This window comes from Camelus ferus, chromosome 3 (genome assembly GCF_009834535.1).
Source record: "Camelus ferus isolate YT-003-E chromosome 3, BCGSAC_Cfer_1.0, whole genome shotgun sequence".
In the NCBI taxonomy this organism is placed as follows: domain Eukaryota; kingdom Metazoa; phylum Chordata; class Mammalia; order Artiodactyla; family Camelidae; genus Camelus; species Camelus ferus.
The window spans coordinates 49,481,102-49,506,233 of record NC_045698.1 but is presented as its reverse complement, the minus strand read 5'-3'; the positions used below and the strand labels follow the sequence as shown (position 1 = coordinate 49,506,233).

Genomic DNA, 25,132 nt, shown 5'->3' with positions numbered 1-25,132 from the left:
AAGTATTAATGATGCATCCGGCAGGTCAACAGGTCAGTCCCTCTCCATTAAGCGGACAGTATGAGTTTGGCATTAGAGCATAAGGTTTTCATTGATGCAATGATTTTCTCCTTTCTTTTCCCTCTTTGGTCTGGAGAGTATTATCATCTGGAGGTGAAATTCTTTCTCTACTTGCTCTTAGTTCTACTCTCTGAGGACTCAGTCTGTAAGATTTCCGTCTACTACTGTGACATTCATATATTTTTTCACTTCAACTCAGAATAGAAAGTACATTATTGGGAGGAGGGTATAGCTCAGTGGTAGAGCACGTGCTTAGTATGCATGAGGTCTGGGGTTCAGTCCTCAGTACCTCCATTAAAAAATTAATTAAATAAAAAAGAAAGTGCATTATTCATAGTAACTGAGCACGTGCACACACACTAGGACACACTTGAAACAAAAGTTTCAAAACTGCATAAGGATACTTCCAATTTTATTCGATTTCTTTTTCTCCTTTTCCTTTTTTGTTTTAATGCTGGTCAAGATGCATTAATTTTGTAACTGACAAATGGCTCACCACTCACATCTTAAAAGCACTGATTAACTGCACCCTTGGACTATCTACTTTCACTCATTCTCTGGGACGTTTTCATTGTCTTCGAGTTTTTACTATTTCTTCCGCAAATTCTTACATTTGTCAATTATTTGAAAATAATTTCACTTGTCAATATTTATATATACCTTTTAAAATTCCTCAAAAGACCCTCAAAATATCTTAATATTTGATGTCATCTCTGCTACTTCATTTCTTTCCTCTGCCCCAAAGCCATTACTATGTAAAAGACAGTCTGAAAAGATTGAGCCCAAAATGTTAACAGATTCTCTCTGGATGGTGAGATTACAAGTGACTTTTTAAGGTCTGTATTTTTTAATACATACATATTATTTGTACAAAAATATTGTAAATTTTTACGGTGATCATTGCTGTATTTAATGAAAAGGTTAACTACTAGCGTTCTTTTAAATGCTGGTAAATTTTTCTCATGAGCTTACTAATTTTTCACTTTCTTAAGTCATTCAAAAAGAAGATTGCAAAGAGAGCCCCATCAGCAGCCTTTGAAGGATTTCACTGTTTCATAGTGTTTGCTTCTTTTGGCATCATTTTATTCTATTCTTATATGTCTCTTTCAATTCCCTTAAAATATTTATGCATATGTATTTTTTATCAGTTTGCTAGTACCAGTCGTCAAGAATCATTTCTTCAGCTGGCCGACAAATAGTAGGAAACTCTTGCTCTTAAGTCTTGTATTAGAAAACAGATCATTCGGTCTTCCCTGAGGAATCATAATTCAGGAAAGTTGTCAAGCCTCAAAAGTAATAAATTACATTTGTGTTTAATCTTTGTCAAGTCCAGAGTAATGTGCTGAACATTGGCAGTCATACCTTTTTAACTGGGTGCAATCTATGCACTTTGTGTTCTCCTTAACTATTACTCATTTCAATTTTTAGATAACAGTTGGTTATTGTATACGTATTTCTTTATAGTATGAGGAAGTTACATTCACTCAGGACCTCTGTCAAAAGAAAGGCATGGACTACAGCCTCTGGAGTATTATTAGATCAAGTTAAATTGCCAACCTGCAAATGCCCCCACTTTATGTCATCTCTGACCCAGCCTTGGAGGCCTCCAAGAGGAGCAAGGGAAGGAAGGAATATGTAGTTCAGGGTGGGCAGAGCTGGTGTTCCGCATCTTCCTTCATTCCCTCCCTTTTCTTGTTGAGCCCACTCTTGCTAACTTTCAATCCTGTGAAACTCTCTGTATGCGAGTCCAGGTTGCGAAGGCAGCTCCCTGAGCCTGCAAAGAGCCAACCAATCAGAATTATCTAATGCTCCATCTTTGCCAACCTCAGAATTTACCAGCTGAAATATTAATTAAACTAAATAATAAACTGTATCTGATTTTTTAATTTAGTGATGGAAGCAGAATGTAAATGAAGGCCTCCCCAAGGTGAATTTTTAAGTGGGCAGAATTTGCTTTCTTATTGGAACCTCTCCCCTTTGGCGCCGTTCCTCTCTGTGGCCAGGCACTCAGCAGCGTCCTGCTGTTTCCTGGGCCTCATCTCTGTGTATTTTTCTTTCCTCTAGTTCTCAAGTTTTCAGAGCCACTTCCCTCTTTCATATATGTTTACCTGTCCCATTTCTGTTTTGTCAGTATTCAGCTTATCTGAAGAAGATCTTGGGACCTGAGTGGACCACACTTATGAGCTATTAGTGTGATGTGGCAGCAATAAAAGTTCGGTAGTATACCGTGCTTGGGCTTATACAGCTGTCCTCCCCATGCACAGATTACTAATGCCATATGGTCCTCCTCGCAGCTCAACTATGATTTTGGAGGAGGCCTGACAACAAAGCTGGATTGTATTAGGCGAGCACATGTGCCCAGAATAAGCAGGAGAAAGATTACAGTGACTGGCAAATTCTAAAGGCGTTCTCTCTGTCCATTTCCTAAATCCTCCAAACCATCCCATATCTTGAGGCCAGCCATATGCTGAGCCTTTCCACATGTGCACTGGGTCCTCTCTCTCCTCTCACTTAAGACATCACACCATAAATTCTCCCTTTTTTCTTCTAAACCATCCATTTTTCTTCACTACTGAATAATCTTCATCAACATACAAACAGGCTGTCATAATTTTCATTTCTTCATCTCAATTTTCCTCCCAACCCTGCCCTGATTTTCTCCTTCTCACAAGAGAGCTCTTTAAAAGATGAAACCCACTGTCTCCAGTTTCTCCAGATCCCACTTCAGTCAGGTTTCATCCCCACCACTTCACTGAGATGCCTTTTCTCAGTCACCAGTGAGCTCTGCATTTCTAAATCCGATGGTTGTGTCTCACTTTTCACCTTACCTGCCGCATCACCAGCATTTAGCACAGTTGATCACTTGATATCGCTTGCCTCTTTCAGCTGTTTTTCCTCCTGTGTCTCTTCTCAATCTCTTTTGCTAACTTCTTATTTCCCTGGTCTCTAAATGTTGGAGAGTCCAGGACTCTGACGCTGGTCCTCCCGTATCATGTCCACTCACTCCCTTGGTGATCTCAACTGGCCCCATTGCTTTAAGTACCCGCTGTATGAAAGAGTGAGTGGTGAAGTTTCAATGCTCTAATGGCCAGTAGAGGACCTCTTTTAGAAAAAAGACTCCCTCAATTACTACAGCATTTGTACTACCAGGAGCTTCTATACTTCATTGCCGTAGTTAATAAAACACATATTATGTACTTAAATTTCTGCAATTAAGCATTTCCATTTATTTTTTCAAACACCTATTGTGCGTGAACTACTGATTAGCGCCTGTTTTGTTTCTTCTGTTAGATACCCTAGGTGGCAAATCTTCATTAGTCTTGTTAGAGAGGCAGTGAGATATCATGGAAAAAAGATGCTTATTGTGGGGGATGGGATAGCTCAGTGGTAGAGTGCATGCTTAGTATGCAGGAGGTCCTGGGTTCAATCCCCAGAACCTTCACTTAAATAAACAAACCGAATTACCTCCGCCCCAAAAGATGCTTACTAGATATATCATCTTCCCAAATTATTTCAAATCTCTCTGTTTTTGTTTCCTATGAAATAGGCATATGAAGGGTGGCTGGATATGCCTCCCCAAAATATGGCACATTGTCATAAGGATTATTTTGAGGTACAGGCACCTGAAAAAACAGCAGCTGCAAGAAGGGCATTCTAATCTCACCTTTTATTCCTGAAAACAGGAGATAAAAAGTCCCGTGTGAAAGAAGCCCTCCCTGTACCGAAAGGAAATTAACATTCTTATCATCCAGGACAGGACGTTGAGACCAAGAGAATTCTATTCAAAGAGACCTTGTTAACATAATTCTTCCCCTGCTTTGGCCTCCACACATAGTTAGTTCTCCACAATTGCCCCTCTTCATGCAACCTGATGTAAAAGTAGATGGGTATCGCCATTTCTTTGGGTCTTCATGTCCTTAGGAGAGCTCATGTGTCACACACAACTTCTACAAATGTGTGTGCTTTTCTCCTGCGAATCTGTCTTACGTCAGCTTAATTCTCAGGTTCAGCTGAAAACCTCTAAGAGGATAGAAAGGAAACTCTGCCTCCCTTCCACATCATAGCAGTGCCTCCCTCTTCAGGATAGAACTCACCCTTTAGCTTTGAGGCGTGCAGAAAGCTGACAACCTCCAGCTCTAGTGCCTTTGGGACCTGCCACATCATTGGAGTCAAGGCCAGATTCTTCTTGCATAGAGCCCAGCCAGTGACCCAAAGCAGCGGGGTCTTACAGGGTGACCATTTCTCCCCAACATGGAACCCCCCGAGCCCACCCCAGCTGAGTTGGCATTGAATCTATCAGCTCTGTGTCATGGCCTGGGCCTCTTCCTGCCGGTTCATTCTACTTTATACCCTTCACATGTGTTATTCCCCGACAAACCAGCATCTGCTTCTCAGAAGACCCAAATGAGCACAGTTGTTCTGTAGATTAAAAGAGACCTCTAGTAGAGGGTCAGTCTACCCCAGACTTCAGTTTTCATTGAAGTTCATCTTGCAGGCTTTCTACTGATGAAACAGACATGTAAATAATCCCAAACTGTGAACAATCTGGGAAACTCCTGAGATTTAGGTCTAGGGTCCTAACTACACACATTAGCACTAGGTGAGCTAGCATTCTCAAAGTCTGCCAGCACATTGGAGGGGAGCTCAGGGAATATGTTGAAAGGGAGATGGATTTCTAGCCCTGTCAGTAAAAGGGGAAAGCCAAAATCTCTCTCTCTCTCTTCCTCAGGTAATTTGGTCGAATAATTTGATGTTAATTCTGAAGTTCTGACAAGCATTAGCAAATCACTAGGATGATTGTTAGGGGACAGAGTGGGCTGGTGTCACTGGCAGTAAAAGAACTTACCAAAGACAAAGAAAAGTTTTAATAGATAAACTGCTGTAGACAACAGCGAGCCACACGAACGAGTGGTGCCTGTGTGAATCCTGAGGGCTGGTTCCTGAGGTCTTTTATTAGGGAGGGTTACATCAGATACTGCACAAGTTTTTGACTGTTGCAGGAAAGGGAAGAAGTTTAGGGTCCATGAAAGAGGCAGTGGGGTTTATGACTCTGGGCTGAAACAAACCAACCTGAGCTATTATGAGTTTAGGCATTACCTAGGGCTATTCATTTGTTGGGACAAACATGCCCAGTAAAGAATGTACTTTATCTGTTGAGGGATCGCAGGCAGACATCTGAGAGCCCAGGAGTGGGGGTCGTTGGACTTTGAAGGACACCAGTTGCCCCACAATGATTTCCAATGCTTGAAGCAGGAATGCCTTATTCAGGATTTAGCAGTAATGTGGCCATTGCAGAAATACCCATTAAGGAGAGATGCAGCCTTTAAAAAGGAATGGGAGCCTTCCCCCTAGTGTGCAAGGAGGAGACAGCCCAGGGCAAGTGTGCGAGAATCCAGAAGTGGCCAGACACCAGGCACAGTAGCCACAAAGGGTTTATTGGGACCCAACGCTTCTGGACCCCAGAAGCGTTGGCCAGTTGCAGCCCTCCTGGAGGGATCGTTGGTTTAACCGTCGAGCGCTGGTTTGCTCTTTCAGTTTTCCACCGAGGAGGGGAGGAGCGGGCAGAAATCAGTTGCATTTGTCTTGTGGTGAAAATTTCCACTGAGAAATGACTGCTTTGAGTTCCCACCAGCTGCATCAGGAAAGTTATTTGAATCATTACTCCTGATGGCTGGCATTTGAACATTAGATGTCTTGAATCAGCGAGGCGGTTTCTAAAATGTTTAGCTGGAAACCGAGTTAAGACCCTTCCATGGCAGGAGGGTATAGCTCAGTGGTAGAGTGCGTACTTAGCAGGCATGAAGTCCTGGGTTCCATCCTCAGTACCTCCATTTAAAAAAAAAAAGAAAAAGACCCTCCAATGGGGACTCAACCCAGGGCCATTAAGGTTCCACACCAGCAGATGCAATCAGCTTCCGAGGAACTTGCGTTAGCTGCACAATTTCCTTTGGAGCCTGATCAGGAGTCATGGGCTTTGTCACATTGGTTCCTATGGCATTGAAAGAGCTCTCCTGGTAATACCGGAATCAGGAAACCCAGGGGAGTTTCCCAGTGGTGATAAGGCATGCCTTGCTTTCCAGGAGCACAAGCAATAGGTGGACATGTGACATCTGTTGGTTACACTGCTGTCGATTTTATTTGTTATACCTCAGAGTAGATAAGGGGATATGCAGGGGCCTCTGGTGGTTGTCTCCACCAAAATGGCCTTGATCTATGGAGATGTCTCATCTCATCACCATGCAACAAGATTGTGTAAAGTCGTTTTTCCAAAAGCCTTTTATGAATAGAGGCTGTAACAAAAGGGTACACCAGACATACTATGCCGCGATGTCCCATTTGGTGAGAAAAGTGTCAATGGCAGGGTCACTAACTGACACGGAGTTTCTGATCAGGAGGCTTAATGGCCAATTGGATAAACAATTAAGCAGAGGAAAGGTGGAGAGTATTCCACTGTCTCAGTTTCCTGTTGCTGCTGTAACAAATTCCACAAACTGAGTGCCTCAAAGCAACACAAATTTATTATTGAAACTGAGTCCTCCTGAAACTGAGTTTCTCTTGCCTGAGTTTATGATTAACTTCTCTATCCAAACCTTTATTCTCTTTGTTGTCTGCCCCTATTCCCGCCAGGATTGAGGAGTATCAAAGAAAAGAGGAGATTGAAACTGAGCAGGACCCTTGGGGGGCCCTCCTGGGTACAAAAGCCCCTTCTTGTCCCCTGTTTCTTGTTTCTAGAAAAAGACTTTAGCCTCCTAGGCCTTTCCTGAGTTCCAAAGAGCAGACTCAAGCACTTACTAATTAGGGAAGTGAGGCAGTGCAGAAGCAAAGGAAAAGCAATCCAAGAAACAGTATTCAGCAATGAAGCAGGTACCCTAGTTCTTCCTCAAGGGATACACATAACAATCTAATGCATAGCTTTGAGTTCTGCAGAAACTAAGACCCCCCCCCCTTTTTTTTAAAGGATCTTCCATTTTAATACCATCTTTAAAAGTGAGGAGATATTTAATCAGCATGTGGACAATTTTCATTTGCTGTCGTTGACATATTTTCTCAACTTCCCCAATCCTGACAATGACCTTCACAAATACCTGTACACTTGGTTTTTATTATTAATTTTTCCTGTTTCTTCTTACCCCACCTTTTGCCCCCTGGACTACTGTGTCCCAGCATTACAGTACATTTTTGCACAAGAAATTATATTTTAAGAATGGTGACTACTGGCTGCCCATGAGCATGCAGAACCCAGACTGGCTGGAATCAGAAGGTTGATGACTAAGATTCCCAAAACAATACTACTCAGCCATAAAAACCGACAACATAACGCCATTTGCAGCAACATGGATGTTCCTGGAGAATGTCATTATAAGTGAAGTAAGCCAGAAAGAGAAAGAAAAATACCATATGAGATCGCTCATATGTGGAATCTAAAAAAAAAGAACATAAATACAAAACAGAAACAGACTCATAGACATAGAATACAAACTTGTGGTTGCCAAGGTAGGGGGAGTGGGAAGGGATAGACTGGGAGTTCAAAATTTGTAGATACTGACAGGCATATGTAGAGTAGATAAACAAGATTATACGGTATAACACAGGGAAATATATACAAGATCTTGTGGTAGCTCACAGCAAAAAAAAAAATGTGACAATGAATATATGTATGTTCATGTATAACTGAAAAATTGTGCTTTATACTGGAATTTGACACAACATTGTAAAATGGCTATAACTCAATTTTAAAAATGTTTTAAAAAATTAAAAAAAAAAAATTCCCAAAACATCACCCTGTCACCTCACCACCAACCAATCAGAAAGATGGCCACAAGCTGATCATACACCCTGCGACCCCTTCCCTTCCCTTGCCTTTAAAAACTCTTCCCTGAAAGCCATCAGGAAGTTCAGTGAGGTGCTCGTTCTCCTGGCTTGGCATCTGTACTTTCCATCACCACAACTTGGTGTCAGTAAATTGTCTTTGCTGTGCAGTGGGTGAGCAGACCCGAGTTCAATTTGGTAACATTATCTTATAGTTCTTGAGGTCAGAAGTCTGAAATGGGTCTCACATGGATAAAATCAAAGTGTTGGCAGAACTTTGCTGTTCCTGGGGGCTCTAGGGGAGTGTCTGTCTCCTTGCTTTTAATTAGCTTCTAGAGGTTTCCTGCATTCCTTGGTTTATGGCCTCCAGCAATGATTTCCCATCACCCCAACTGCTTCTGTTTCTCCTTCTCTGACTCTTCTGCCTTCCTTCCCTTGAAAGGACTCTTGTTACGTTGGCCCCACCAGATAATCCAGGATCATCTCCTGCATCTCAGGATCCTTATTTAACCACATCTGCAAAGTCTCTTTGCCATGTAAAGTCACATATTTGCAGGTCCCAGGGAAAAGGACATGGACGTCTTTGGGGAAGCGTTTTTCTGCCACCATGCCTATTAAGGGAATTGTTGCTTTTCTCCCTCAATATTAAAGTTGTTTCAAATTCCTTTTGCCATTGAAAGACAAGATAGCAGTGTAGATATGGTCCCTCAGAGACTCAGAATCCAGTCTTTCATTATCAAAGGCAATTTCAGGAAATGGCCATTTTAGAGGACCATAAAGATAATGGCACCCCCTGGTTGAGCAGATGGCCTCTCAGCACCACTCTGAGATGGGTACCGCATCAGTTTCATGGCTAGGAAGGTGGGGGAGGGAGCGTGGGCTGAGAGTGCCGGGTAGGATAGGGGTGTTAGAAAGGTAGAGTAGCCTCTGAGTAGGATTCTCAGCCTTAATGACTCCCACTTGGAAAACCCCACTAGGGAGGGGAGAAGTCAGCCAGCCTTGAAAAAAAAGCACATCCTCTTCCTTAACTGGCCCTGCCCACCTTGAAAAGCTGAGATGGCGCAAGGGCTGAGAGAAAAGCAGCCCAACTGGAGGAGCATGGGCTTGGGAGTCAGGCAGAATGGCGTTCCAGTCTCCGCTCTGTGCAACTTGGAGCACATCTCTTAATCTTTCTGTAAAATGAAAATATCTGCCTCTTAGGGTTGATGTAAAGATCAGACACAGTGTATACAAAGCTTACAGTCTCCTGGTTGGCTCATGGAAGGTGCTTAATATAGTCAGTGACAGGTGCTCAAAATAGTGCCATTATTGTTTTATTGTTACGGAAACGACAGGCCAGTCAAGAAACAAGCACCACTCGGAGGGTTCGAGTACTCAGATGTATTACGCCGGCGGGCTCAGAGGGACTTCTGCTCCAAAGCTCTGAGCCCCTCCAAGACGTGCGCATGAGGTTTTATAGGGTAAAGTACAAGCTTGGGGTATTCGGCCAATAGGCATGGAACAGCTTTAGCAGCATTATCATCACAAAAGTGGAGGTGGGGAGGCAGCAAACCAACATTCCAAAGCCAGATATGTATCTTTGAAAACCCAGCTGGCTAGCAAAAAAACATGAACAGCAAACCAACACTAATTAACCTAGACTTACAAGTTAGTCTAGCAGAACTCAAATCAGTATTCCAATACTTAGATTTGTGAGTTATCTTGTTAGACCAGCCCAGCCTCTCCTTCACATTCCTAGACTTGTGAGTTATCTTGTTAGACCAGCCCCGTTTTTCCTCCTCTTCCCCCTCCCCTCCCCCTCCTCCTCCTCCTCCTCCTCCTCCTCCTCCTCCTTCTCCTTCTCCTTATTATTATTAACAGGAAGTGGAAATTGGAGCCAGCAATTCTTTCAGGAAAATTTCTCACATTTTTACAACCACTAGGTGTTTGACTTAACTAGGTGAGAGAATTTGAGGGCAAGGATGATAAAGAAAAATGACCCTCTTTCCCACTCTCTCTGCCCTCTCTACCCAGACACTCCTCTAGAAGAAGTCCTATAAATACCTTCTTAGGCTCTAAAGGGAAAAAAAATTAAACCAGTACTGCCCTCAGTCTTGACGGTGCTAGAATTAAGCCAGCAGGGAAGCAATTGGTTCTTCAGATTACCGGCTGAATGACTCTAGTTGTCTTCTCTTCCTGCAAATTTTGAAGTTTGAAGAGGCTCCATCTTCCCCTCCAGTGTTCAGAGCTAGTGGATGTAGGAATCCTACAGATAGAGCTCAAAATATCACTGGCAATGCTGATGGGAGATCATGAGTCTAGATCTACAGCCATGTGGGTTTACCATCAGTTCACTCCAATGAGATGGACTTACCCATTCAGGTCCTGGCATAGCTGGACAAGTCAGAGACTCCCCAGAGTGCTGGCCCTTGACCCTCGTCTGGCCAAAAACAGATTAGGATGCCTGCATCCTGGAGACATGCTTGCTCCAAAATAAAATAACCCTGAAGAAGCTGACTGACCATGCCTAGTTCCTTCCACCAAATTCACCAATCAGAAGTTCCAACAGAAACAGACTCACAGACATAGAAAACAAACTTATGGTTACCAGGTGGGAAAGGAGCAGATGAAGGATAAACTGGGAGTTTGGAATTTGCAGATACTAAGTACTATATATAAAACACATAAAAAACAAGGATCTACTGTATAGCACAGGGAACTATATTCGATATCTTATAATAATCTATAATGAAAAAGAATATTAAAAGAAATATTTAAAAGTATGTATGACTGAAACATTATGCTGTACATGAGAAACTGACACAACATTGTAAACTGACTATACGTCAATAAAAAAATTTAAAAAAAGAAATTCCACCTCTTCTCATGGGCAAGAATGAGTGAGAGGTGAGGAAATAGACCAGGAAAACTACTCTAGCAGGAACTCCTTTCTCTGCACCAAAACCTGGCACCTGGATTACTTGCTCAGGGGAAGCCAAGGTGAGGACCTGAGTGCTTATGGGTGAGGAACTGAGGCCTCCTGCCAATGACCAGCACTGACTTATCAGGCTTATGTGTGAACCACTTTGGATGTAGATCCTAGCCCCAGTCAAGCCTTCAAATCCTGGAACCTGCTGCGAATGATAGTCGTGTAAATATAAACTTGATTTCCTCTGCATCCGATCAGAACCGGTGCATGTAAATGACTTGACAAGTTCCTCCCTTCACAAAAGAGAAGAACAAAACCCTTGCTGCTGTCGACAAAAATATCAACAATCAATCGATAAGAAGAATATTAGACAGTTTTATCTGAGCCAAACCGAGGACTAGACCAGAAACCTGCTTCCCAGATTACTCTGAGAAGCTGCCCCAGAGAAGCATGGTTCCTAGAATGATTTTTCATCTTGTCAGAACAAAGATCATTAAACAAGTCAGGGATACACTTCTCCAAAGCTTAAAAAAAACTAGAGCAGCACATACACATGCAGCACATCTGTCACCTGGGAAGGGAGTCCTGTCATCCACAGAGAGCTAGCAGTGAAAGAGTAGAAACCTAACATACCTAACAAAACGGCTTCCCTGATGCTAAGGCTGTGTGCTGAGTCATTCTGACACATCTTGTTTTTCTTTTTGTTTACTTGCTCAACTGCTTTGCTAAATCCACTCCCAACCTTCCCTATACATTCTTTACCCAGAAGCTATGTTCCAGGAAGATTATGGGTTGATAGCCTCAGAAGAGTGAACAGACTGTAAGGAGTCTTTCAAAATGCTAGACCGACTTATCAAGGTTAAGAATACAGCGCCCACACACCACCCCTGATTGTTATCACTCTCGGTTCCATCCAGTTTTCCTATAGAACCTCACGACCCCAACCCCAAGATGGATTCACAGTCTCTGAGGCGTTAGCCTGCTCTGAGCCGCCTTTGCCTGGCAAAGCAGTAAAGCTGCTGTTCTGATGCTCCCAAAACTCTATCTCTGAGTCTTAATTCATTTTTGGGGGCACAGAGGCTGTTTTTTCTGGAACACCAGGAAGAGGAGCATTTAATCTTTATTTTTAACATGGACATTCTTTACTTCTGGTCAGTGTGCCTTCTTCTTTAATAATTAAAGCAGATGTACAATGTATGTTTGAGAAGCCATAAGCAGGCTATTTTAGTTAGCATAAAATTCAAGTGAATTCATGTGTAAGCCAGAATGACTTCCCTATATCTCAAGATGTGAAAATTTCTTTCATTGCTGATTTTCCTAGTTTGAGGCTGCCCCGAGTAGCTCTGATCACAGGTGGGGCTTCATGGAAACCACTCTCAACAATGTGTGAGCCCAGCAGGCCTTCCCGAACACCAGAACCCCTCTGTTCATGATGAGTTGGGGTTGTACTTTGTTACCAGAGGAAGGAAGCTGTTGGAGGGGGAGGGGGTGCCTTCTAGGACATGAATCTCCACACCCCACCTGGGTGGTGTACCTGTACACCCTTCAGGACAGGTGACTGATAGGTCTCTTGACCTCACAGACCGGAACCCTCACGTAGTGCAGGTTCTGGCCTGTGGGGGTCCCTACCTTTCACCTGGCTCCCAGTCCACCTCCTCAGATGGAGAAAGAGTAAGGGAACAGTTTCCTCCTTTCCCACCCATGCTGTCTCTCCCTTTCTCTCCTCCTTATCTCACACACACACACACACACACACACGTTGTGATGCTGTGATATCATAAGAAATATGGATTTGGTCTTCATCTCAGTTCCCGGCACAAAGCATCTAAAACCCTTTTAACTTCCTGAGTGGCAGGGGTGAGAGGAATGTCTTTGGTTATTCATAATAAGCCCCTACTTGAGTTTCTGCTAGTGAGGTGACTTTTGGGGGATGGGGGCTGATTTCCAGAGGAACCAACCAATTGGTTCAAGAATTGGAACTTTTAGCCCTATGCCCTGACCTCCAGGGAGGGGACAGGGGCTGAGGGTTGAGCTAATCACCTATAGCCAACGATTTAATCAGTCACTTTTACATGGTGGAATCTTCATAAAACCCCTAAATGACTGGATACAGGGAGCATCTGGTGGGTGGTAACTAGACTTACCATGGTGATCAGTTTGAAATGTATAGGAGTATTTGTTGACTGAAGACAAAATGTGAAACATTTAAGAGCTGTGAGTTGAGTTTCATTCAGTGTCTTCCCAAGGACTATAGCCTTGGAGACAGCCTCTCAGCAGCCAGGAACTACTCCAAAGAGGGAGGGGAGGAGCCAGGATGTAGATGAATTTTAGTGTCTGGGAAATACATGTAGTCAAGCAAACATCTTGGTAAAAGATTACTGCTAATCACACACACACACAAAAAAACCCAGATACCTCAAGTTTATTATTTTAGTGCTTACCTATGTTTGGGAAGATGCAAGAATCTAGGGTCATTAAAATTCTTCCTCAGATATGCATCTTAACTATCTAGGGGCCCTTGTAACCACAACACAGAATGCTCTGTCCTGAATCCCTTTCAGGTGCACTGTAGGTCTTTGATTACAGCAGTTAGTGACTTGATCCTTGTAGAGCAGGAATGGCAGGCAACATCTGTTTATGCGTTGAAGCACTACGTGTAGCCGGAACTAGCACTGTGTCCTAGGTCAATTATACATCAAAGACAAACAAACAGACTCATAGAAAAGGAGATCAGATTTGCAGTTAACAGAGACAGGGGTGGAGGCAGGGAATTAGATGAAGGCAGTCAAAGGTGCAGACTTCCGGTTATAAGATAAATAAGTACTAGGGATGCAATGTACAACATGATAAATATAATTAACACTGTATATTGTATGTTATGTGTAAAAGCTGCTAGGAGAGTAAATACTAAGAGTTCTCATCACAAGGATAAAAAATTTTTTTTCTATTCCTTTAATTTTGTATCTGTATGAGATGATGGATGTTTACTAAACTTACTGTGGTCATCGGTTCATGATGTGTAGAAGTGCAGTCATGATGCCGTACACCTTAAACTTACACAGCTCTGTGAGTCAATTATATCTCAATTAAACTGGAGGGAAACAAGAGAGGGTGCATCTGGTGGGGAGGGAGGTATATTCTCCATGCATTCACATACCCTACGTTTCATAGAGTAATAACACTTACATATTCATATAGTTGGGCCGTTTTTTTTTTTCTTAGCATTTCCTTTCCCCTGCATTTCTTGCTGTTCATTTTATGATTATGTATTTCTTCAGTTGAAAGTCAAGTCCCTATATTAAATTCCAACAAAACTCTGTGTCTCTAATTAGGATACTCAAAAACAGAACTTTTCTTTACTCCCCTTTCCCTGAACATCTACAAGAAAAAAATTCTAAATTCTGCAAGAGTGGGCGTGTTTGACTATTTTGTTTAGTGTTAGAGTCTGAGTACCTCCAACAGTGCTTGGCACATAGTTGGCACTCAACATGTATTCCTTGAGCAAATGAACGCATCTGAGAGTTGTCAAGCATTTACTTGCCATGACTCCAGTTGTTGCTAGTTTAATCTGGGGTTGTACGCTCACAGCATTTTCTTTTCACCACCAAAATCCTTTTCAAGAATTGCCTTAGCATTTGTATTTGTTACAAGTTCATTTTCTGAAAAACTTTAAATTTGAAAACAAATTTTAATGCAGCTATTGACATTCAATTTTGTGAGGTGAACTTGTTTCAATGTTCCACTTCTTTTTTCTTACTCTGACTTTTCCAGTCTTGAGTTCTTGATTTTAAGTATTTCTCTGGTGGCTGGAATTTGTATTTGAGTAAGTTTTTTCAGTAAGGTTTCATGAATGTGTTGACTGAAATAAAAATACACAATGTGAGAGCAATGAATTTCGATTTTATTGGGGGGACTTAATGAGGACTACAGCCCGGGAGACAGCCTCTTTCATGGCTATGAGGAACTGCTCCACAGAGGAAGGGGGGAGGTCAGTGTATCTGTGATCTGAGCCCAAAGGTCTGTGCACTCAAGCACACATCTCAAAGAAGGTTGCTGCTAGTTACAAAGAACGGATATCTCAGTTAATGATTTTAGTACTTTCCTAAGTATGGCAGATGCAAGAATCTGGGTTCATGAAAAAATTTCTCCTGAAATATTTCTATCTAAGGACCTGTTTTGACCTATTTTCGCAGAGCACAGAGTCCCTCATTCTGATCTTTACCTTGAATTCCTTTCAGAGTATATTATAGGTCAGCAACCGTAGTGGCGAGTGACTTGCTTCTTGTAGAACTGGGTGGTGGGCAACATTCTTTATTTTACAATTAGTAGATTTAAAAAGCTTTGACATATGTAAGATTTCTTCTCCAGTGGTTTTCAAATTATTTTGCTAGCATAATCTTGAAAAGAATTTTGTAAAACTGTGTCCCTCTCACACATTTTAAAATTGACATATGAAAGTTTACACCATAAGTTTAAATAGGAACAAAAGGTGTATTTTCCAACATATGGTATGTATTGAGTTTTTAAAATGAAACTATCCCTTGACTATTTTTAAAGTGGCCAATGGAGTCTGAATATCATAGCAATTTGATATCCACCGTTATCCACTTCAAAGATACATGAGCCAGCTCTTTGACAGTCAGAAGCTTTACATAGTCCCTTTTGTCTTTGAACTGATATTTCCATTCCACACAGAATTTGATCCTAATAAATCTTGTGCTTGAAAGTCTTGTATTGGTCATTTTATTTTTCCCTGCAATAAAAAATATACATCAATTGAATTTTATTAATTGACAATTGACTAAAACAAATAAATATATCATCAATTTTAATCAAATTCTGATGAAAAGTAAAATGATATTGGAAGTACATCTCTTGAAGAAGTGGTTGCTTTTTACTTCCCCCAGTTCATGACTTTGTGGAGGAATATGACTTATTACTAGAATAAGATAGTGTTCATTTCTATTCCTGTATTTTGTTTTTATAAATATAAGCACTGAGAAACCTCATTCACACAAATATGTTTTAAATGATGAAATGAGGCTTTTTTAGAGCAGCTAAAAACTCTGTGAATTCGTGAGTTTTATGCCAAAATGTGTTTAGTACGCTATCATTGAAAGTTACTGTAAATTATATCCGTCTATGCTGTTGAAAGTAAAAAAGAGAACACCAGGCTGACAAATGGATTTTTAAATCTGGTCATTATATTCGTTCGTTTTTTCAAAACGGACACAAATATTTCAAACTGCCCTTTTGTTTTCTAGCGCAGTACCACCCATGTCCCCCAGGTGACGCACCATAGAACAACTCTTCTTCTTTCATAAAGTAGGAGAAGAGGGGTTGAAAGAGGAGGGATTGGAGATCCTAACTCTCTCATGGGCAGGTTCTCAGGCAGGTGTGTCACAGGAAAGGTCTGGTGGAAACACTTCCATCCAAACACCTGTGCCCATGTAGCACTTGGAAATCTTCTCACACTCAGTTTAGAAGCTGGTGAGCCCTCAAAGTGTTTCTCAAATATATTAGTGGTCTGTTTGACGAAATGTTTAAACATTTTAAATAGTAATTTTTTATTTTAAAATAATTTATATAAGAGATACATCAACTAAAGATTTAAGTACTGGTTCAGATGGTACATATACATGACAAACTTATTAAGATGGTATGATATTTTGATATAATAAGAAATAGATATTTCGCTCTGGCTCCTGGCCAGAGCTCCTAAAGGCTTTGTAACTTCCTAAGTGGTAAAAGTGCTAGGAACATCTTTTGTTCTAGTATTTGGTCTTTGACTCTGGTCCCTGATCAGAGCCCCTAAATCCCTTGGAATTTTCTGGGTGATAGGAGTGCCTTTTGTTCTAGTAAGGTGACTCTTGGTGGGCCTCTCCATAACTTCAGGATGGGGACTTGTCACCAGTAAGACCAAGCCATGATTAGAAGCTTGGGACTTTCAGCCCTACCCTCCATCCTTTGTGGAAGGGAGAGAGGCTGGAGATAGAGTTAATAATTGATCATGCCCATGCAATGAAGCCTCCATAAAAAGTCCCTAAACTATGGGGTTTGCAGAGCTGCCAAGGTGGTGTACACACCCAAGTGCTGGAGGACAGTGTGTCTCATCTCTAGGGGGACGGAAGTTCGTGTGCTTGGGACTCTACAGGACCTCATCCTATCTACCCCTTCTTCTTACTGTTCATCTATAGCCTTTCTCATATTCTTTAACAAAGTTGGCAAATATAAGTGTTTCTTTGAGTTCTGTGAGCCATTCTAGCAAATGATCAAGCCTAAAGAGGAGGTTGTGGGAACCTTGATTTATAACCCATGCATCAGAAGTACAGGTGACAACTAGGACCTGCCACTGGTGCCTAAAGTAGGGGCAGTCTTGTGACTGAGCCCGTAACTGTGGGATCTGATGCTGACTCCAGGTAGATAGTGTCAGAACTAAATTGAATTGTAGAACCTCCAGCTGGTGTCAGAGAACTGGTCAGTGTGACAAAAAACCCCAACACATCTGATGTCAGAAGTATTCTGAGTGTGAGTAAAGCAGAAATGAGAATTCTTGTCTTTACACGTGGTACCCAAACTATCAAGCTTGAGAAATGTTAACCTTTAAGATCCCACTCAGCCCAAATACTGTGATTCTCTGTTCTGGCAGTAAGAAGTGACCCCTTGGTGTCCTGGAGGTTTACTCCACCTTGCACCTAGGGGACAAGAAACCCTACTTCTTGGACAGGGTGCTCTCTGTGTCAGAACTAAGTGGACGTAGTGTCCCATTCAGCACTGATTGGCAAGTAGAATAGCCCACCAGCCTGGATGGCTATCGTTCGTCTGCACAACACCCCTCCCCCCCCTCCCCTCTTCTAAGAATTGTACCCTCTTCCTTTGGGGTAACTGTTCTTCCCTCCACTTTCACTGTTGTAGTCTTAGTTTGGGGCTGTGTCTTAGTTTGGATCTGCCCAAAAAAGGAGATACTAAAGCAAGGATTTGGGTGTTAGCAGAGTATTTGAGACGGGATATCAGATAGCACAGTGCAGGAGTCAGGAAGTGGGACAGGAAGAGGGAAGAACCAATCAAGAGTACATTGTCTGGGGAGAGGGAGATAGCTCGTTGGTAGAGTGCATACTTAGCATGCATGAGGTCCTGAGTTCAATGCCCAGTACCTCCATTAAAAAAAAAAAAAAGGTACATCGTCAAATGGGTTACTGCTGTGAATATCTGGGCTTCAGTCCCACTGACGATCCTCTGAGAAACTGTAGAGCATACTTCAGAATTGTCCCACCAGGAGGTGAGGAGCAGGAGTATTTCTCTCCCAATGCCCAACTGTCCTTTGTCTAAGGATGCTCCACGTACTGCACTGGGTGTCTGCAGCACACGCAGGGTGAGTGTGCACCTGTACCACAGAGATGGAGGGAGCCACAGGTGAGTTCGGCAGCAATTTGCAGTGACTTTCCAGGGCAAGTTTGAAGGGACACTAGCACCTGCTAGAAAGTGCCAATCATAACGGTAGCGTCCTACTTTCTGCCAATGAATAATTGGTCCAGGTTAAGAGTGTAATAAGATCTGTGTCAATGCTAGTCATTCCCTTAAATCTTTTTCAATTTGCACTGAGAGACATAAGGCATACCCTCTCTGATGTCGAAGATGAGAGATGAGAGTCTGGGAGCTGCAGGCGGCTAGATTTCAGTCATACGGAAGAAGCTGACTTGACAGAATGAGGCCGAGGCAAAGAGGGAAGTAGAGATGAGAAATTAGAGGGAGTCCCAGCTGCATCCAAGGCTCTGATTCTGAGGGTCCTTGAGGATCATTTTCCCTAGACCTCCAGTTTACATCTTCAAGTCGACGAATTTCTTCCAGTACTAAGCAAATTCAAATTGGATTTCCATACCACTCAGCCATAAAAAAGAATAAAATAATGCCATTTACAGCAACATGTATGGACCTGGAGATCATCATTTGAAGTGAAGTAAGCCAGAAAGAAAGAAAAATACCATATGATATCACTCGTTTGTGGAATCTAAAAAAAAAGACACAAATGAACTTATTTACAAAACAGAAACAGACGCACAGACATAGAGAGCAAACTTAGGGTTACTATGGTTACCAGGGGTAAAGAGGGTAGGAAGGGATAAGTTGGGAGTTCGAGATTTGCAGATACTAACTACCATATATAAAATAGATAAACAACAAGCTTATACTGTATAGCACAGGGGACTATATTCAATATTTTGTAATAACCTATAATGAAAAAGAATATGAAAAGGAATATATGTATGTATATGTATGACCGAAACATTATACTGTATACCAGAAATTGACACAACATTGTAAACTGACTATACTTCGATTTAAAAAAAATGGAGGGGGAGAGTATAGCTTAGTGGTGGAGTACGTGCTTAGCATGCATGAGGCCCTGGGTTCACTCCCTAGGACCTTCACTGAATAAATAAATAAATAAGGAAGCAAGCAAACCTAATTACCTCCCTCTGTAAAAAAAACGAAACAAAAACAAAAAACAAACAAAAAAATGGCTTTCCATTTCTACAATCAGAAAAGTCTTGACTACTTTTGAACCACCTCCTTTCCAAAAATATCTGTTCCTTCAATCTGCCATATTTCCTACAAGTCATCCAAAAGACAGCCACTCAGTTGAACTTCCAGGAATCCACAGCAATGTACAAATACTCCAATACATTTAATTTCAAAAACCAAGAGGGAAAAATCAGGCAAACTAACAATTTTAGAACAGCAAAACAAAATTCAGATGGACCACGTTTGAATTGACAGATGATTCTAAGGACATGAATTAAACCTCTAACCTAAGGCTTTTTATCATATCTTTCTGTGTGAAACTTTCAGACTTCTATAGAGATGGACACTGTTAATTTAAAACATAAGCCCTGAGGATGGAAAATAAAAGTTGGACAGTATAAAACTACTGTAGAATACAAAGAAACAGTTCTATGTGGACTGATAAGATCTCCAGAATATAGTGTGCTTGATTGTGTGTAAGAAAGAGGAATATGTATATATTTGCATAAATAAACTTTTAAAGGTCATACAAAAAATAAAAGTGACTAATAAAAGTGATTATATAGGGGAAATTGTGTGGACAGGACAGATGACGGTATACACAGCCTCGTAAATGCTTTGATTTGACGTGCATGTCTTACCTGCTCGAACTGAGATTTAAAATATAAATGGGGGAGAGTAATAGTTCAGCGGTAGAGTGCATGCTTAGCATGCATGAGGTCCTGGGTTCAATCCCCAGCACCTCCATTAAAAAAAATACATATATATGTGCATATGTGTGTATATATATATGTGTGTGTGTGTGTATGTATATATAAATAAATAAAAGAAAGTTGACCCACTTTTCCCGAGAGCTGATGTGAACAGCACAGAATTTCACAGGTGAATCACTGACAAACTGACGCAGATCCAGAGATGACAGCTGCATCCAAAAGCCTCAATAATAATCCACCTCCATCAAAGCCAAAAGGCTTAAAATCAATGGGTTTTTGAAACTGTGTCTCATTTCGAAAGTGAAGGAAAGGAACACATGATGTCAGGCACATGGGAACCTTAAACTGAGGCATGAGCTGACATAAACCTAGGAACACGCTGTGAAGAAGGAAAAGTATTTGCTTCTCCTCCTCAACATGGAAAGAGGAAAGAAATACAGAAAGAGGGAAATAGAGGAGTAAATAAGATAGACATGTGTGAAGTCCATACAGTGCAGGACTGAGTGTCTTTCTCAGGTGGGCGTTGATCAAGAAATCGTTTCTCACATTGATTCAGGCATGTCTTGATGAGTTTGACGCAAAATTCTATGAAGAGGGGTAATGATACAATCTGAGGAGTTTAATAAATTATTCTGATTTAGTATTCAATTCCAATTCCAGAAATCAATGGATGTTAGTTAATGTATATAAAAGTTTTTTGAAAAAAAAACAACACAAACTACTATAAAAAGATTACTTTTTAAATTTAAAAAGGGACTTCTCTTTTTAGATGAAGATTTTTAAAGATTAGAATGTTTCCTGGTTTATATACGAAGCATAGTAATATTATCTCATTCTTAGGATGTATATGAGGAGAGTTCATCAAAATGAAGATTTTTATAGTAATAAGAACTATTGTTTTCCTATTGTGGCAAAAGTGTGTTGTAAAATATTGTGCATTGCGATTATGTTATTATTATGTGTTTTGGATAAATTTAAATGAAAACTGAGAGTTGAAATATAGAAAAATGTAAGCCAAGGTGTGATAGGATACAGGGGTAGTCAGTGAAAGGGTGTAAGGAAGAGCGTTAGGGGACAGAATTAACGGAGGTGTCCCAGTTCTAAGAGGTCTCAGCTCCAGTGCCCGGCGTTGTGGAAAGGCAAGTGAGCAAGCCAGCCTGTGGCAGCAGTGGCAGCCCAGCCGGACATCACCTGATCCCTCCAAGGAGGGAACAGACTGTTCAACCCCAGCTCATTATCTGGGCTCATTATTCCAGGTCCTCTTTTTTTGTTTTTCCAAGAGAAGAAGGAAATCTGGATTTTGATGTGAACTCAGCTATTTTTTGTATCGTGGCCGAAACCAAATCTGTCTATAAGCTGTAACTGACTCAGGCATCCAGTTTTGTGGGGGCGTTTAAAAATGATGGTGACTTATCATGTGAAATCAGCCTTTTCCCATAAATAACAGGAATCAGCAAACTCCAGCTCAGAGGAATCCAGCGTGTCCCCTTTCTATAAATAAGGTTTTTCAGGGACACAGCCACGTCCACTTGTTTGCATATTGTCTGTGCCGCTTCTGTGCTATAATGGAGTCTCAAATATTTACCATCTGGCCCCTTACGGAAAAAGTTTGCCAACCATGATAATGTTTTGACCTTTAGTCGATCTGAATCTATTGTGTTGAATTATGTTCTAAGAAGGTTCTACTAGATTTTAATGTTATATTATTTTAAGCTAAAGTTTTTTTCCCTCCAGAATATCTGTTAGACCATTTAAAATAATCATTTTGCATTAGAAATTTCACTCAATCGAATCTGATAGGAAATGGTGTTAAGAACATTTAGTAAAATTTCTTTTCCATATTTATTGATTTCTGTGGATCATAGATGTGTGTTAAGAAATAGACTAAGCAAAGAAAAAAAAAGAAAAAGAAATAGACTAAGCAAACTGTAATAAAGAAGGTTAGAAAGGCCCTTTATAAGCTTATGCAGAAAAAGTAAACCTAAAGTTACTACAAATCATCTCCTGTAACTAAACCTTGAAAAAGAGAAATTGCTTTTAGCTTGCACCATCTAGAGGCGAAAAATACAATTTCACACATAACCTTACCAGAGTAGAAAGGCAGTGAGTGCCCTGCCTCTGTCATTTGAGTTTGTGTCGTTTCTGTTAGGAAGCGATGAGGGGAGATTGGTGCTCACTGACCGCAGAACACTGGCTAGCACAGGGTTTTCTAGCAGTGGTCCTCATGGTGCTTAGATTTTTACCGCTTCTGTTATTATTAGTCACTTACTTTCTTATGTGATGTTCAGTAAAAATAAACTTTTTTTGAATTACTTTTTAAAAATTAATTAATTAATTAACTTTTTATTGAAGTACAGTCAACTACAATGTGTCAATCTCTGATGTACAGCACAATGTCCCAGCCATGCATATACATACGTATATTTGTTTTCATATTTTTTTCCATTAAGACTTGAATACCTCCTTTTGGCTCATCCTGAAAGAACTGAAGGGTGTATGTTTTGGACATCCTTGTGAATGTGTGTTTGAACATCTTTGTTTAATCTTAACAAGCACCTTCATTGTAGGTAAAGACTTGTTTGTAGAATTTTTATAATAACCCATTTGTGCATTCTCCAAGGTATTTTGTACTTGGATCCAACTATTAAAATATACCTATATCTGCACAAATAGGATGATCATTTGTATCATGAAACAGATCACCCATTTGTATAGGCTCGCTACAATCCCTCTGTGAGTTTTCGTTGGCTACCAAAAGAGAATTTTGAAAACTCTAACATCATTTTATTGTTTTAGGCTGGCTTCCCTATGTTGTACAACTGAAAAGCAAAGTTTTTAATATTGCTGTTGATCCCAAAATAGATGCGGTAAGAGTTGTCTTAATCTCCTTTGCCCAGCCCACAATGACCCAATTCTAGCCAACACTTAACTCTTCAGCTACCCTCTCTCCCACCTACACCTCTTCCCCTACTAAACCATAATCTTTCAACCCCTCTTCTCCAGGGGTGTATTTCCCTTTTTAAAACTCAACTCCGACAACCCCTGGGGAAGTCTAGGAAAATATGTGAACCCATTTATTCATTTATTTATGGTGGGAGGAGGTAATTAGGTTTACTTATTTATTTATTCTCAGAGGAAGTACTGAGGATTGAACCCAGGACCTCATGCATGCTAAGCGTGCACTCCACCACTTGAGGTATACCCTCTGATGTACAACATAACTGCTTCCTTTGTGTTAAAAATGCATATTCTCTACATCCTGGGCATTGAGCTTATATGAACTTGTTTGATTGTGTTCTTCAGATCCTCTGTACATTCATTGATTTTTTTTTCTACTTGATTTAAGAGTTATTGAGAGGTATATTAAAATCCTCCACTGTAAAAAAAAAAGAAGAAAATTCAGTTTTATATTAATTATCCCAGTGCATCATAGAATTCTATTTAGGTGTTATGACTTTAGAAATTCATTACAGACACGATGGAACTACAAATGCAAAATGAATTTCAATATTATTCTTTAAAAAAAATCCTCCACTGTGATACGAGTTTTTCAATTAATCCTTATATTACTGTCAATTTCAGCTTTATACATATTTGGAGTCATATTTATAGGTGTAAATGAATCCAGAATCATTATGTCAGGTTCACCAACACACATGCCCACAGCAGCAGTTCTGTCCCTCGTCTCTGCTTTCTTGGAGCGCGGCCAACAACGAGCACACTTTCAGCTACATCAAGCCTGGTGGCATCTAGTGCAGCTGGGCAGGAGAGACCTTCAGGAGTTCTGAGCAGAAGAGATTCTGCCTTATGGCGGTGAATTTTCTTAAAGTATCTAAGGAACATTCGAAACAGCTTTACATTGACTGTAAAGACAGACTATCTGAAAGTCATGTACTCAGGACCAGTTGTGACGATTGGAAAAGACTGAATATGGCAAAGACAGGGTGGAGACTTTAGCATTTAAGTTGGCAGGAACATTATTTATGGCAATGGTTCTTTAAAAACGGTTATGAAACATTTTCATGGGGACTTTCCTTCCCTACAAATGGGAGTTTTCTCACTGTTCTTTTTGTGGGCCAGCTGTTGTCCTAGTTCACCCTTTCACTAAGAATGCTGCCTCTTATTCCCTGCTTCATATTCACTACTTTTATACAAATAGAATACTTCTAGAATAATACAGCATGCTAACAGTTACTCTGGGGAGAGAGCACAGAGGACTGGGGTCTGAGGTAAGAGGACATTTTCATATTGTTTGAATACTTTGCATGTGTGTTTAATTTTTAAAATCTACCTAATTTTTTTTGAGAGGGGCTCCTTCTTCTCATTTTCACTAAAAATGCATTAAATAATATATCTTTTGTTGCAGGCTGCAACCATACTGCTTTAGGTTCCTACAACCTTCTCCTCTAAGGAACTCATTTAATTGCCAACTCTAACCTTCCAGCTTCGGAAAGGAGCCTAGACAAGGCGCTGAGGGCTCATCCAAGTCACCGCAGAGATGGGCAGAAGCATCCTGCTCTCTAGTTCTTTATCTGCTCACCAGACAGTGCAGCTCTTTCTAAGATTTCATCTTAGAGTCTCATTAGAGAGGAAACAGCTGACCTCATCAAAGCTCTCACATCCTCTTTGGTGGAACTAGATATTTCCCCGGGAAGGATGTATCTGAAACTGCACTGATAGCAACAAATATGTTTTCAGCTTTAAATAATATCTTTTTCTGTAAATAAAAATGAATATTCATTGAATGAATATGAACTATTAGTACTAACAGAGAAATATCTCCAAAACACGTAATGAAAAAAATAATTTTAGAACACTATACATAGTACTGCTATAAGTTTAAAAAAGTAAAGGCCAAACTAGTGTTTTATAATAAGAATATATCTGTATGACATATAACTCTTTGATATTATGTTCATTGTCTAGGTTATGGTAGATACAGAAAAGTTTAGGAAGGCAAATTGAAAATGAATCATAACACTTCCCAACAGAAATAATTCCTAGAGCCAAACTGGTAGATTTCCTTCCAACTTACCTGTCTCTCTACCTCACTGTTTCTCCTTCTTTCTATTTTTCATCTGTCATATGTGCACTGGGATATAGATATATAAATATCACA

The 25,132-nt window shown here is 40.6% G+C and overlaps 1 long non-coding RNA gene across 1 annotated transcript in view; it reads left to right on the top strand.

Annotated features, from left to right (window-relative positions):
* The window catches only part of LOC116661783, an 82,873-nt gene that overhangs the window by 53,151 nt on the left and 4,590 nt on the right, over window positions 1-25,132 (top strand). The window contains exon 5 of the long non-coding RNA XR_004317747.1: window positions 22,810-22,880. This is a non-coding gene — a long non-coding RNA (uncharacterized LOC116661783). The remainder of the gene's footprint in view (window positions 1-22,809; window positions 22,881-25,132) is intronic.